Raw genomic sequence first — 13,423 nt, 5'->3', positions numbered from 1 at the left:
GTGTGTGTGTGTGTGTGTGTGTGTGTGTGTATATATATATATATATATATATATATATATATATATATATATATATATATAAAACACACACAGTGCACTGATTTGGGGTTGTGAGTAGAGAAGACGGGTTGCCAAGGCCACTACTTGGGTAGATCCTACTTTTATGTTCAGTTATCGCCTTTTCTGCTTATTGGAGAATAAGTTCAGGGATAGGTGCAGCACATAAAGAGGAGAAATTGGACTCGGTGGTTGTAAAGAGAACATAAGTGCGACATATTAAAATATGAACAGAGAAACGTGATAGCGGAGCTATGCACAACTTACAACAATGCGTTTTACTTGCCAGGTGATACGCTGTTGTACACAGGCTATAAAGCACGAAATTGAACTTCTGCCAAAAGCAGAGGGCTATGTAATGAGGAGCAGACTATATAGAATACCAAACATACGAGAGAAGAGACATGGCAAATGATACAGGACAGTATTATCACCACAACCAAGTGTAACTGGAGTTTACCAATACTCATGGTGTCAAAGAAGATGAAGCATAGTGGAAAGAAGAAACGGAGAACTGTAGCAGATAAGTACAAAATTATCGACATACCATGCAATTCAGTGCTTTCTTTACCAAGAATACATTATTTCCACGTTGTATTAAGCCAAGGGGTGTAATCAAGTGTTGTTTAATGAGCATAACGAAAAAACTGTGTACAACACACTCTCCCATCATTATGAATACCAAGGATGACAATGGGGTTAGGTCCACTCAGTCACCTTCCAATTCTGTGTTAGTAGGGCTACAAGCAGACAAACTATCTCTTTACCTGAATGATACATATTTTTGATCATCATTACAGGAACACAGCATATAAAAAGGACATCAAACGACAAAGCAGCTGGAAGCATCATTGTGTGTTGAAGGAGACTGCTGATGGTTTTTCAGTGGAATCAGGAAGACAGTTTGACCCCTACTTGAGCTATTAAAAAAGAAAAAACCTGTCACATATTCTTTGACAGCAAAAGCATGAAACTGAATTTCAGGAATGAAAGGGAAAGCTGTTGGGGATGACAGTGTAACAGTATCCAGGATCACAAAACAATTCAAATCAGTACTGATGCATGCTAAGATGCTACTGGTGCAGTACTAAGAAAACAAAGAGATATTACAGCACCGTAGAAAAAGAAATACTTGGCATCAATAGGGCAGTGAAAGGCTATCGACCGTAAGTGCTTGGCCACAGATTTACGATATGTACCGACCACAATTCTCCAGCATCGATTGCAAGTTATATTGATTCTTTCCCAACGTTAATGAACTTTAGACACAAGCTAGAAGAGCACTAGTATGAAATTTTACATAGAAATGGGAAAAACAATGAGGTCATATGTGCACTATTAAGATACTAAGAATCCATGAATAGAGTTAATCACAGTGTGGGAGGTAATTAGCCAAGTTATCAGGATAAATGGAGAGTTGGAAGAAGAGAGAGCATCTGCCACCAGAGATGAGACAAATACTATTCATCAGCTTGAAGTAAGTAGAAAGCCTAGATCAAGTGTTAAAAAAGTAGAAATAATTCTGTGAAAATTATCTGATGTTCCTGTTGGAATACCTCACCAGATTTGAAGAAGCTTTGAAAGTCTTAGAAAGTATGTCACTTGAGATGCTGTGAGGAGACATACATAGGAATAAATGCCAAAGTAGTAAATTCATACATAATAATATAAAGATGTCGCTAGAAATAACGAAAGCTGTCGACAGCGTCTTCGAGAACTGTGCCATTCATATTGCAGATCTGATAGTTTAGACAGAAAATAGACAAAGATATACATTAATGTTCCAAGATGGACTGACAAAAGATAATGGCAGAACGAATATAGAGGCAAGATGTCGAAGCAGTAGCAAGTGTACTACTAAAGGAGAAGTCTGAAATACCACCAGATCTCCTCAGTCATATGGGAAGCAGTTTCGTCAGTGAAACATCTAAATGCATGCGAAAACTTGAGCGACTTGAAAACATCTGGAAAACAGCCTTAGAGTAATGGTGCAGTGCAATGGATGCACTGGATTTGAAGTGAGTTTGTGAAACACTTTCAAAAAGCCATAAAAAGGAGTGGGATTCATGGATACGATATGCACTATTTGTATTTAATGCAAATCTGCGCAGTGTAATAAGATACACACAACATAAATTGTTTTATGGTGGGAACCATAATATATGCATGATACTGCAAAGAGATCTGACTGGATTAAAGTCAATTATCAAGCGTATGTGACAGAGCTCAAGGGGGAAAATGCAACAAATGCATCAGTAATTGAAAGCGTTTACGACAGAAACTAGGTTTCCAGATAAGTTTCAGGTACTAAAAACTAAAGGGCCTAATATAGTAATAACACAAAGAAAGAAGAAAATTCTGATGTTACACACAAACTGTCTAAAGGAGTAATTCTGCATTACAGATGAGACAGCGGCTTGCACAACGAGTATTGGCATGCGTCTGTGCAACATGTCATTGTTATCAGGAAATGCAAGGTTTCGAAGAGGAAAATTTGAAATACTCCCCAGAACTGTAAAAAAAACTAGAATATATAGTATCACAGGCAAAAATACCTTCTATATAAATTTAAAACCACTAAAAGATAAACATGAAGGTGCAGAAGTATCAAAAGTAGCAGTAGATATCAGTAAAAGAAAACTATGGGAACTGAGGTTGACTTTCTTACAATTTTGAGTGGCATACAACTATTAGAATGGCACAAAATAAAGACATAAAAGTGTAAAAAGCTTATGGAACTAATAAAGAAGAAGGACACAAGACTCAAACGTTCAGTATTAGACTTAATGTGTAAAGTTAATGAAACATTGCTTGGTATGTTGGACGAGCCTGTACTTTAAAGTAAAATTTTACTAGTGGACGAAGAATAAAGACAATTCTAATAGCCTATTGTACCATTAGCCACTTGAACTCGTTCCGATGGCAGAGTGTCCACAATAGACTGCCCTGAAGTAATTTTTACAAACAGCGTGCAGAGCTAAAGAGATACCTAAACAGGTGCGCTAACAATACTGCGTAAAGCTTACAGAAGGTCTCAGTAATAATAACTATGAGACAGAAGTTATTACAGTTCACAGTTATATTTAACGAATTAGAACTAGAATGCCAAGCTAATCAATGCCATTGTAAATGTGCAGAAAGGAGCTCTGGACCCTTACTTGATAAATCCAACATAAGATGGAGAGCATCTACAATTAATCAGGATGACATAAGTATCAGAAGTTCGCAAAAGCACTACTGGAGGACGCGGATATCAGTTTCTATAGATAATGTGTTAAATGTTTTCGTGTCATGTGGCATAGCGATCTTTTTAAATTGTCCAGCAGCAGAGAAGAAAGCGTACAACCTACATAAGGTCTTATCTCTACCAAAGGTAATAGAGCATAAATAGAAAATATAAACATATATTCTTCCAGAAGAAGACATATTCTTAACTGAAGATGTGAAAAGACAGTACACAAAACCGTATAATGAACAGCTTCCACGTGAGCTAACCGACAGAAACTGCAGAAAATGTCAACATAAATTTTTTTCTAACAAAGCTTCAAGGCTAGACTTTTATAGTCAATTTGTGAGCTCCATAACGATTGCAAACACAAAGGGAACAACTTAAACAGAATAAATGGACAAACCTGGGAGGTAATTAATGGTTGCCAGGGTTAACTGTATTATGTAACAAAGAAAATCTCACAGACATTATGAAAAAGGGCACGTGTAAATAAAGTTTAACGCTAAATGCTGAGGTTATGGTGACTAAACATTGATTTATTCAGAAAATTCAATAAGGGTTAAGGTCTTAAGAAGTGACGTTATATCTACACGTCAGATGGATGTTAATGGTTGTATGACTAATGAAGAAAAAACTGAATGAAAGCTTGGTATGGCATTAGACCATGGGAATTGGCGGTTAGGTGATCTAAAGATCGCTAGGCACAAACTGAAAGGGTTAGAGGAAGATTTAGACTCCTAAAAAAGAAATTTCTGACCCATCAAACCTTTGATGCATGCATCATTATTAAAATTCTTAGGAAGAATGATGGTGTTAATGTCAATAACGTAATCGTCGGAGGTAATGATCGCTGCGTCTGTGGGTATTTTCGATAAAACCACACATGGCATCTGGGTCATTATAAATGGTGAATTCATCAGGAAGCTTAGCATTCCTATGCTGGGTATTGGCTGGGATTCCCCCAAGTTTCATCGCCTTGGGGCTGCTAAGCGCTGCCTGTCCCCTATAACTGTAAGCTCTGAGCATGCTTCAGCAGCCACCGTGTAACGTTGTGTGTCACAGCGGATTGGGTCTTGGCTTAACTGCCTGGACACGATGATGCTATAAAAAAATAAAGAAACTACCAACCATAAAGTGTGCTATATGTCTGTTGAGACGTAAATGTCGTCAGCAGGTATCCCCTAGGGACCTGACCACAACGCGTAAGGTTTATCCAGGAAAGTGGGGCTGTCTCTGTGCAGATTCTTATTTCCCTAGCTGCTCTTGGGAAGGTTCCTACCTTTAAACTATAACCCCTCACTGCTGAGAGCAATAGGTGTACTGTTGGTGTTTGTCAACACCGAACGCAACGGGATGTTTCGTGTAACCACTACTACTGTTACAGGAATAATTCCAAATAATTCAGTTTCTAATGACAGAACACATACTGCTGGACAGAATGTGTTTTTAATATTTAAATGAAAAAAGGGACCCTTTGAGAAAGTTTAAGAGGTCATTGCTGGCACCTTAACACCTACAAAAGCGACTGGGGTGTAGGACACTGTTTGTTACGGCGTAAAGTCAGCGCCGGCACGCCAGTCGGGAACGACAGAGAAGAAGAGGCTGTGAGAAGAGTTCAGCCAATGGCACGCTGACCGACCTGAGCGCTGACGACATAAGCACCGTGCCCCGCTGGTGGCAACCACTTCCCTCGCAGCTTCCACGTTAGCCACTTCGATAGCCGACATATCGTAGCCTCTATCATTAGCAATCACTACGTAGCAAAGACTAGTGTTTGTCTATTCTGAAGAAGACGGATTATTTTGTATATCGCCCTTTTCTTGCGATACATCTATCAAAGTTAAGTATTTGTGCTTGTCTTGTAATAAAACTCATTAATACAGGTTGTTTGATTGTTTGTCTAACGAACCGAATATGCAGGATTCCTAGACACAACACTGTTGGTGGGAACATACAGGCAACAGACAACAAACGCCTGGACAGCTAAATGCATCTGCGAATATACCATCGAAACGGAGGCATTTAACACTTTCTTTTTCTTTGAGTCATCAGTCTGCCGACTGGTTTTATGCGGCCCACCGTGAATTCCTCTTCTCTGGCAACCTCTTCATTTCATAGTCGCACTTATAACCTACGTCCTCAATTATCTGCTGCGTGTATTTCGATCTCTGTCTACCTCCACAGTTTTTGCTCTTCACAGGTCTCTCTATTACCATGGAAGTCATTCCCCGATATCTTAACGGATGTACTATCGGCCCGTCTCTTCTGATGATTAGGGTTTTCCACATATTCACCGCGCGGGATTCGCCGAGCGGTCTGAGGCGCTGCAGACATGGACTGTGCGGCTGGTCCCGGCGGAGGTTCGAGTCCTCCCTCGGGCATGGGTGTGTATGTTTGTCCTTAGGATAATTTAGGTTAAGTAGTGTGTGAGCTTAGGGACTGATGATCTTAGTAGTTAAGTCCCATAAGATTTCACACACATTTGAACATTTGAACATCCACATATTCCTTTCCTCTCCGATTTTGCGCAGAATCTCCTCATGCCTTACCTTATCAGTCCACCTAATTTTCAAAATTCGTCTGTAGCACCACATCTCAAATGATTCTATTCTTTTCTATTCTGGTTTTCCCACAGTCCATGTTTCTCATACTGTGCTCGAAACGTACATTCTCATAAATTTTTTCCTCGTATTACGGCGTTTGTTTGATACTAGTAGACTTCTCTTGGCCATGAATGTTCTTTTGCCATTGCTAGTCTGCTTTTGATGTCTTCCTTGCCACGTCCTTCATTGCCTGGGTAGCAGAATTCCTTAACTTCATCCACTTCGTGACCACCAATCCTGATGTTAAGTTTCTCGTTGTTCTCATTTCTGCTACTTCTGATTACTTTCGTCCTTATTCGATTTACTCTCGGTATATATTCTGTACTCATCAGACTGTTCATTCCACTTGGCAAATCATGTAATTCCTCCTCACTTTCACTCAGGATAGCAATGTTCCCAGTGAATTGTATCACTGATATCCTTCTACATTGACATTTAATTCCGCTCCTGAATCTTTCTTTTATTTCTATCACTGCTTCTTCAATGCACAGATTGAATAGTAGAAGCAAAACTCTACATCCCTGTCTTACACCCTCCAACTACAGCAAAGATGTCCTCATGCAACGATACTATTGATACTTCCAAGCAGGGACTGGTAGATAAGTGGGCTAACGAAGCCGTAACTGATGTGGAGAAAATAACGAGAATGGTAAAATCAAGTCTCTTTATTCTTGCATTCAGCACTATAACATTTATAGAGCATTTCAAGGCAGTTTTCACTCACTTAAATGAGGCAATGTATTTACAACTGAGACTATGTGACATTATTCTAACAACGCCCGCCCCGACAGATGTGTCATCAGTGTGACGGACTATCACGCCAAGGGGCCCGCGTTCGTTTCCCGGCTGCGTCGGAGATTTTCTCCGCTCAAGGACTGGGTGTTGTGTGGTCTTCATCATCTTCATCCCATCCCCATCGACGCGCAAGTTGGCTAAGTGGCGTCAACTCAAAAGATTTGCACCAGGTGACCGATCTGCCCGACGGCAGGCCCTAGCCACTCAGCATTTCATTCTAACAGTCTCCAATTCAGAGAAATTGGAATATGAAGTCTCTTTGAAGCGACCATCCGGTCTAGCCCCCGGAGTCAGTTTTCACCCGCGCTGGAACGATAGACTGGAAGAAATATTCTGGCTCCCGTACTACAGTAGAGCATCAGTGTTCAGGACGCACTTGGAGGAACTGAAATTCCTAGCGCAGGAATGCCCCCTGCATTGTGTTTACAATAAACGCATTTGAAACTTGCTGACGCTTCTGTGCTGTAGGGCTCTAACTCCGCTGCAAGGTGGGCCTGAGTGGGGATGGGCTAAGTGAGGGATAGCTATGTTCGTCAATAGCACACACTACTTCTCTAATCTATCCTTGGCTGCTGACATGCAAACATTTCGCGTTAATCAGAGAATCACAACACGCTCATTGTACTTACCTCCACAAGAAGCGATAGATTCAGAGGCTCTCGCAGGTGTTATTGACCAACTCCTCAGATCATTTGTTCTACTGGGAGATCTCAGTGCACATAACATAGTAAGAGACTTACTCTCTAATTGCCACAGCAGTCGAGTGTTACAGAGCCTCATGATGTCCAAGAAGCTGAGCATTCTGACCGCGGCTGGTCTCACTCATTTGACCACTTCTGATGGACAGCCCTGATTTTCTGCCACATTTCTTCGACGTTCTTAAGATTTTGACGGGATTTTTTTTTCTGCTATCCAACAAAATTGAACAGCGTTTGTAAAAATCGGTGAAGCCAGTGCCTTCCTCCTCGTTCATTGCCTCGCACGCAGCGAGGTAAGATGTTTACGGTATTCGGAACAAAAGAAGCGAAGCACTTTATTTCATGTCTACAAACCGAAAGTCAGCTGGCTCACTGCGAAACTGCCTCACGTACATGTTACGCTGTGCATAGTTACACTACGTGAGACTTACCTAGCGAGGCTGTTGCATGAGGTAGTTTCAGTAGTTTCATGTAGTGTAAACACAGATTTCCTGAAGACAAAACTTTCGGCACAAAATCATTCGTCCCCATATCTTGGATGTGTTGTACAAGTCAGAGTTTTAATTGCTTCATCGTCGGTATTGCTTGGAACTGGTATTTCACGGGAAAGGTGACGGATGCTTACACACGAACCAGTATTTCCAATCCTGTTAAACCAACCATTCTTTGATCAGATCCTTGTACAGTTCTCTGTGTGCCGAGTGTTCAGTTTCTGTACACGGTGTCAAATTTCTTACAAATGGGATGACACCTCTTACGAAACATTTTTATCAAACTTTCCAGGTACTAGACCTTGCTGCAACACATATTAAACTCATGATTGTAGGTTCCTTTTATGTCCAGTGCTCCATCTTTAAAGCGAGCCTCGAAACTTAGGAAAATGCACCTCACGCATATCAGCTTACCATAGACGAGATTTTCATTGCTACACGACTGACGTCGACGCAGCATGGAGTTTGCAGCTGAACGAATTTCAAAATATGTATCAATTAATTTACAAATTAATATAGAAATTAGCATTAAAAATTGTTCCAACGTGCAGTTAACGGACCAAAAGAATCATAGTTTTAAAATGACGCTAAATTACTGAAAATTACAGTACTCTGAGCTATTTTGACTAATTGCATGTCACCAATTCCGGTTATTGCAGTGCACCAACACGTATTTGTTTTCTCTTTCTCACTCAAGATGCTGATTACCAAAAGATATCAGACTATAATTAGGATTTGTTGCGGCTATATCATCATTACATAACCACACAACAAGGCACTACGATCGTTTAAACATCCCCTACAAAGTAATCCACATAAAGGATATAATAAGAAGTCAAAGAACTTATTTGAAACACTTTTCATAAAAATGAAATTTAAGTGAGCATTAGTCCAAGCAACGCTAATCAACAACGTCGATTTACCACTTATGTATTACACAGATGTTAATGAATTGTAGTTCCTCATCACTGCAGGTGTTGCTAATACATGAATGATGAGTCCACTTACACCTCTGAGGACCGGATCGTAATGAGCACGTGCGTGTACGTATGACTCCTTAGGGAAAACATCAATGAGAGACATTCAGCATGATTTAACTTTCAAGGTTTCACAAACCGTCCCCTGCAAAAACAACAATTTTAGCGTGGGAGTAAAAGATCTTTGCAGCTAACCGCATAAAAGGCGAGCCCCGCTGAGAACGACGCGATTGTCGAACGTTCGCCATAAAAGTCCACTCGTAAGCGACCACACGAATTAGGAGTTCCATACTCAACATTACAAAAACATATGGCGAATGATTTGAAGTTAAAGGCATTTAAACTTTCGATTGTAAACGAAATCAGTGATAATGGCAGGCAAAAACATCATCAGGCCAGTGTTCGATGCTATACAGCTGTTCCTTCAAGGAAGAAAGCGTTTTTCTCGGACTAATGTGCACTATAACGCAGTGCAAAAGCCAGAAACATTTATTTCTGTAACAGAGATTTCCAACATTTCTAAGAAGAACTTGAACGCAATTCACCACATGTCATGATATGGATCGCAATACCTCCTACCATCATGGTAGGTCCACGTTTCATCGACTGTACTATGAATCATATTGCGTGTATAACCCCGTTACGTGATTCGTTCATTCTACATTTGCCAACTGGGGACTATTCGATCTTATATGATTGCACCAAGATGGGGCCCATTATGATCTTGGCGATAGAGAATATCTCAATGAGGTATTTCCTGCGAGATATATTGGACGAGGTCCTGTCTATTTGCTTGCACCTTTGGAGTGGCCACCCTTAAGTCCTATTTTGTTCATCTTGTGACAATGAGTTATGAGGAATTCACTGTCACATGTTACGGGACAGCTGATGAACTTACGGATGCTGTTCGACGTACAATGTTTACGAGAATTTCACATCGCACATAGAGGTGAATCATGGTCTGTACGATGCTTAACACACAGACACTCTCGAATAAATAACAGTCGCTATAGACTTGTCAGACAGCGTATGTACACAGTCAATACAGAAAATACTGTTCGATAAAGCAATAAAATTAATATTTTCATGTATAGTCTTAGTAGTCACACTACCTCAGAGCCGTTCCATGCGATAATCCTACATTAGAACAGTGAGACCATCTATGAATATGTCGACACGTCATTACGGATAGTGGGACTTTATGAACGCTCTTATGAGTTATGCCAAAAATTTATCGTGGGCATAGTGCACAAGTTGCCAGGAACAATGAAACATAGCTAACCTTTATATAATTTTGAGGCAGTGATTATGTGAGTAGATGTTGACTCATTCTTTAGGTAACTAAGTACTAAACGATAGTAGCTCATGATACTGATTGGAAATCAAGTCAGAGGAACGAATTTTAGTTCTGAATGAAATACATCATATTAATAGAACCACAGAGGAAGTAGCATACCCTCTACTGTAATGTGCATGAGGTAACTGTGTTGTCAACCTACATAACTGGATTTGGCCTAACTGACGTATAACACTTTCTCAGGACGTTACCATAGCTGCTGACATATAGAAAGATGTTGGAAACACCTCCAGCTTCGTCAACAAGCATAACACACTCACTTAATAGCATTGCATCTCCTTAGGTAATGGAATAGTCATCTGTTCCACAAATGTAAACCTCTGAGTATTGCCCATTTACAGATACTCACCACTTCATTACACTCGTAGCTAAAGCCCAAACACCTTTCTACTGCAGCGAGTCCGTCACGCAAAGCTGTTATTTCAAAAGTGCTACAATGCCACTGACAAGTAACATAATAAGTGTTGTTTCCAATATAAAAGCTGTAACTGGGTTCCTATACTTTCATGAAGAATGACACAACATCTGTAAAGAATACATAACATTTGAATTTTATCATGTACTTAAACTTAAACTTACATAATTCAAAGAGTTGTACAAATGGACATAATATGTCACTGTAGGCTTGTCAGGCAGCGTATGTACACAGTCAGTATAGGAAATATAGTTCGTGAAAGTAAGAAAAGTGATATTTTCATGTATAGTCTTAGTATTATAAATTGTCTGTTATGAAACTTATGTTCTACTGGTCCACGTATAGCACGCACTGATCATTTAATACATTGAATCACTAGAAAAATACATTACTAACTACTGGCTTCTCACCTCAAAACAATTTTTGAATTTTCTAGTGTATGTACAATTAACACTGTCAAGCGGTTTACTGTGGAGAGTGGGGGGGTACTGCTGTTTAGTCACCTCTCAACAGTATTGATGTACGTTGGACTAATTGCATCATTTAGTAGTATATCCGTTAGTTATACACATCTCATCAATTTCACGAAGCGATGCGCCCTGATGCTATGTACCCTCCAGGATGTCAGTCAACAACAACATGTAGAGTTATGTGAATTGATTGTGGATAGTGTGATGATATTTCCTTGCATGATTCTGGGGGATGAGATGATATTTCCTAGCAGATTTACTGTTCTGTGATGAGACATATTCAGAAGAAGAGGAATGAACAATCGAAACCTAATAAAATAGGGAACGCAGCACCCATAAAAATTTGGAGGATTTGTTATCGTCTGGATTTGTGCCACTGAAGTCAGCCACATGAGTACCAAAAGGAATCCGCCAAATTTCGGTTGGTAACTCACTCAAATCTAAAGGCTATAAATTCAACTAAACGCTTAGAACAACTTAAGTTGGTTCCATAACACAGACAATGTTGTGGGTAAAGCAAACCAAAGACTACGATATGCTGGCAGGGCACTGAAAAAATGCTACAGGTTTAGTAAAGAGACTGCCTGCACTACGCTTATACGTCCTCTTACAGAGTACTGCTCTGCGGTATGGGATCCGTATCAGATAGGATCGACGGAGAACATCGAAAACGTTCAAAGAAAAGCAGCTCGTCTTGTACTATCGTGGAGTAGGGGAGTGAGTGCCACGGGTATGATACATGAATTGGAGTAGAAATCATTAAAACAATGGCACTTTTCGTTGTGGTAGGATCTTCTCATGAAGTTTCAATTACCAAATTTCTTCTCAAAGTAAGAAAATGCCTTTTGATGCTCACCTATACAGGGCGGAATGATCACCAAAATAAAATAATGGGAATCAGAGATCGCCCAGAAATATTTATGTGTACATTATTCCCACGCACTCTTCCAGGCTGGAATGGTAGAGAATTAGTCTGAAGGTGGTTTCGATCAACCATCCGCTAGGTGCTTAATTTGAATTGCAGAGTAATCATGTAGATTTAAATGTAGATACATGTTGTGCGCTCTACAGAGAGCACACTGAACATTTATTAAATAAAGTGTTTGAACTAAGCGTGACTGTGGAAGTATCGCAAGTTAACAGCCATATGCGTCTTGAAGATATACCATTTTAAATTGGAAAACTGTCTGAAAGTACATTATTGTAGAGAAGCAAACCTAACAATTATCTACTTTACATACTTCTTAATTAACGTACATGTTGCAAATGCAAGAGACAATCTAATTAAGGAATAAAATAAATAAGTTCATTAGCTTAGGAAAAGCATTGAAAACATACAGTTAGGCGGAAATTAAAAGCCCAACCCAAGCTTCTATCATCATTCACGAAGAATAGATAATCTTGTGGAATGCAATAAATCCATTTGAAGCACACAGCTAAGATTCCGCAAAAGTACATCTTTAAGTTTGTGGTCTACCATTGGTGTAGGTTTAGGGAAGTCAACATACGGATCATTGGGACGTACACTAAAATCGTTTGAGACAAATATGGCTATAAAGTTCAGAATTTCGATTTTTTAACTAAAATATGAAACGTAATTGACCTTTCCTTACAGCACAACGCGCAGCTCACACGCTTACGAGACAGAAAACTGAGCGAGACCTGTGATCGTATCAGCGCGGCTGATTAACGGAAGTGCCTGTGGCACCTATCAGACTGAGCACTGGTTATAGGTGTTTTCTCACGGTCGTTTAGGCAAATTCTGGGATGATTCCCTATTTCCATCTAAGACAACACGTTGCGCCAACATTAAAATACGATCTCAGACAGAAAACACGTTTACACAATTCGCAGACGGGGGGTGCACACGGCTTCCCTCCTTTGGGTAAGGGAACTACTGAGCCGACAGGAACAACATCTGGCCGCAAAGTCAAATATAAATACGTAGTCAAAACTTGGGTACAGGTAAGTTTCTAATTGCGGGTAAACTACTACGTAAAAGAGAAGAAGACGGAATGTAAGTCTGATCCACAGCGCTCCTATCTCGGCCAGCTGCACTCCCAGTTTCAAACTCAAGCAGAAAATGCATGAGGTTTATTACACAATTAATTAGAGAAATCCAATGTTAAATTACAAGTAATGAAAATAGATAACAGCTAAAATAACGCAGTAGGAAAATCACTGGGAAAAAATGAATAGGCGAGAAAGCCACCATGGGAACATATTAAAGTCTACCTAACTGTAATTAAAAAAATGTATTTTAGACACAACCAAATATTACTTCAATATTACGTTACATAATAATGTATGAAAACGCGTACACAAATTCTG

The sequence above is a fragment of the Schistocerca serialis genome, chromosome 5 (assembly GCF_023864345.2).
Source record: "Schistocerca serialis cubense isolate TAMUIC-IGC-003099 chromosome 5, iqSchSeri2.2, whole genome shotgun sequence".
In the NCBI taxonomy this organism is placed as follows: Eukaryota; Metazoa; Arthropoda; class Insecta; order Orthoptera; family Acrididae; genus Schistocerca; species Schistocerca serialis.
Note: the sequence above shows the minus strand (reverse complement) of the source record.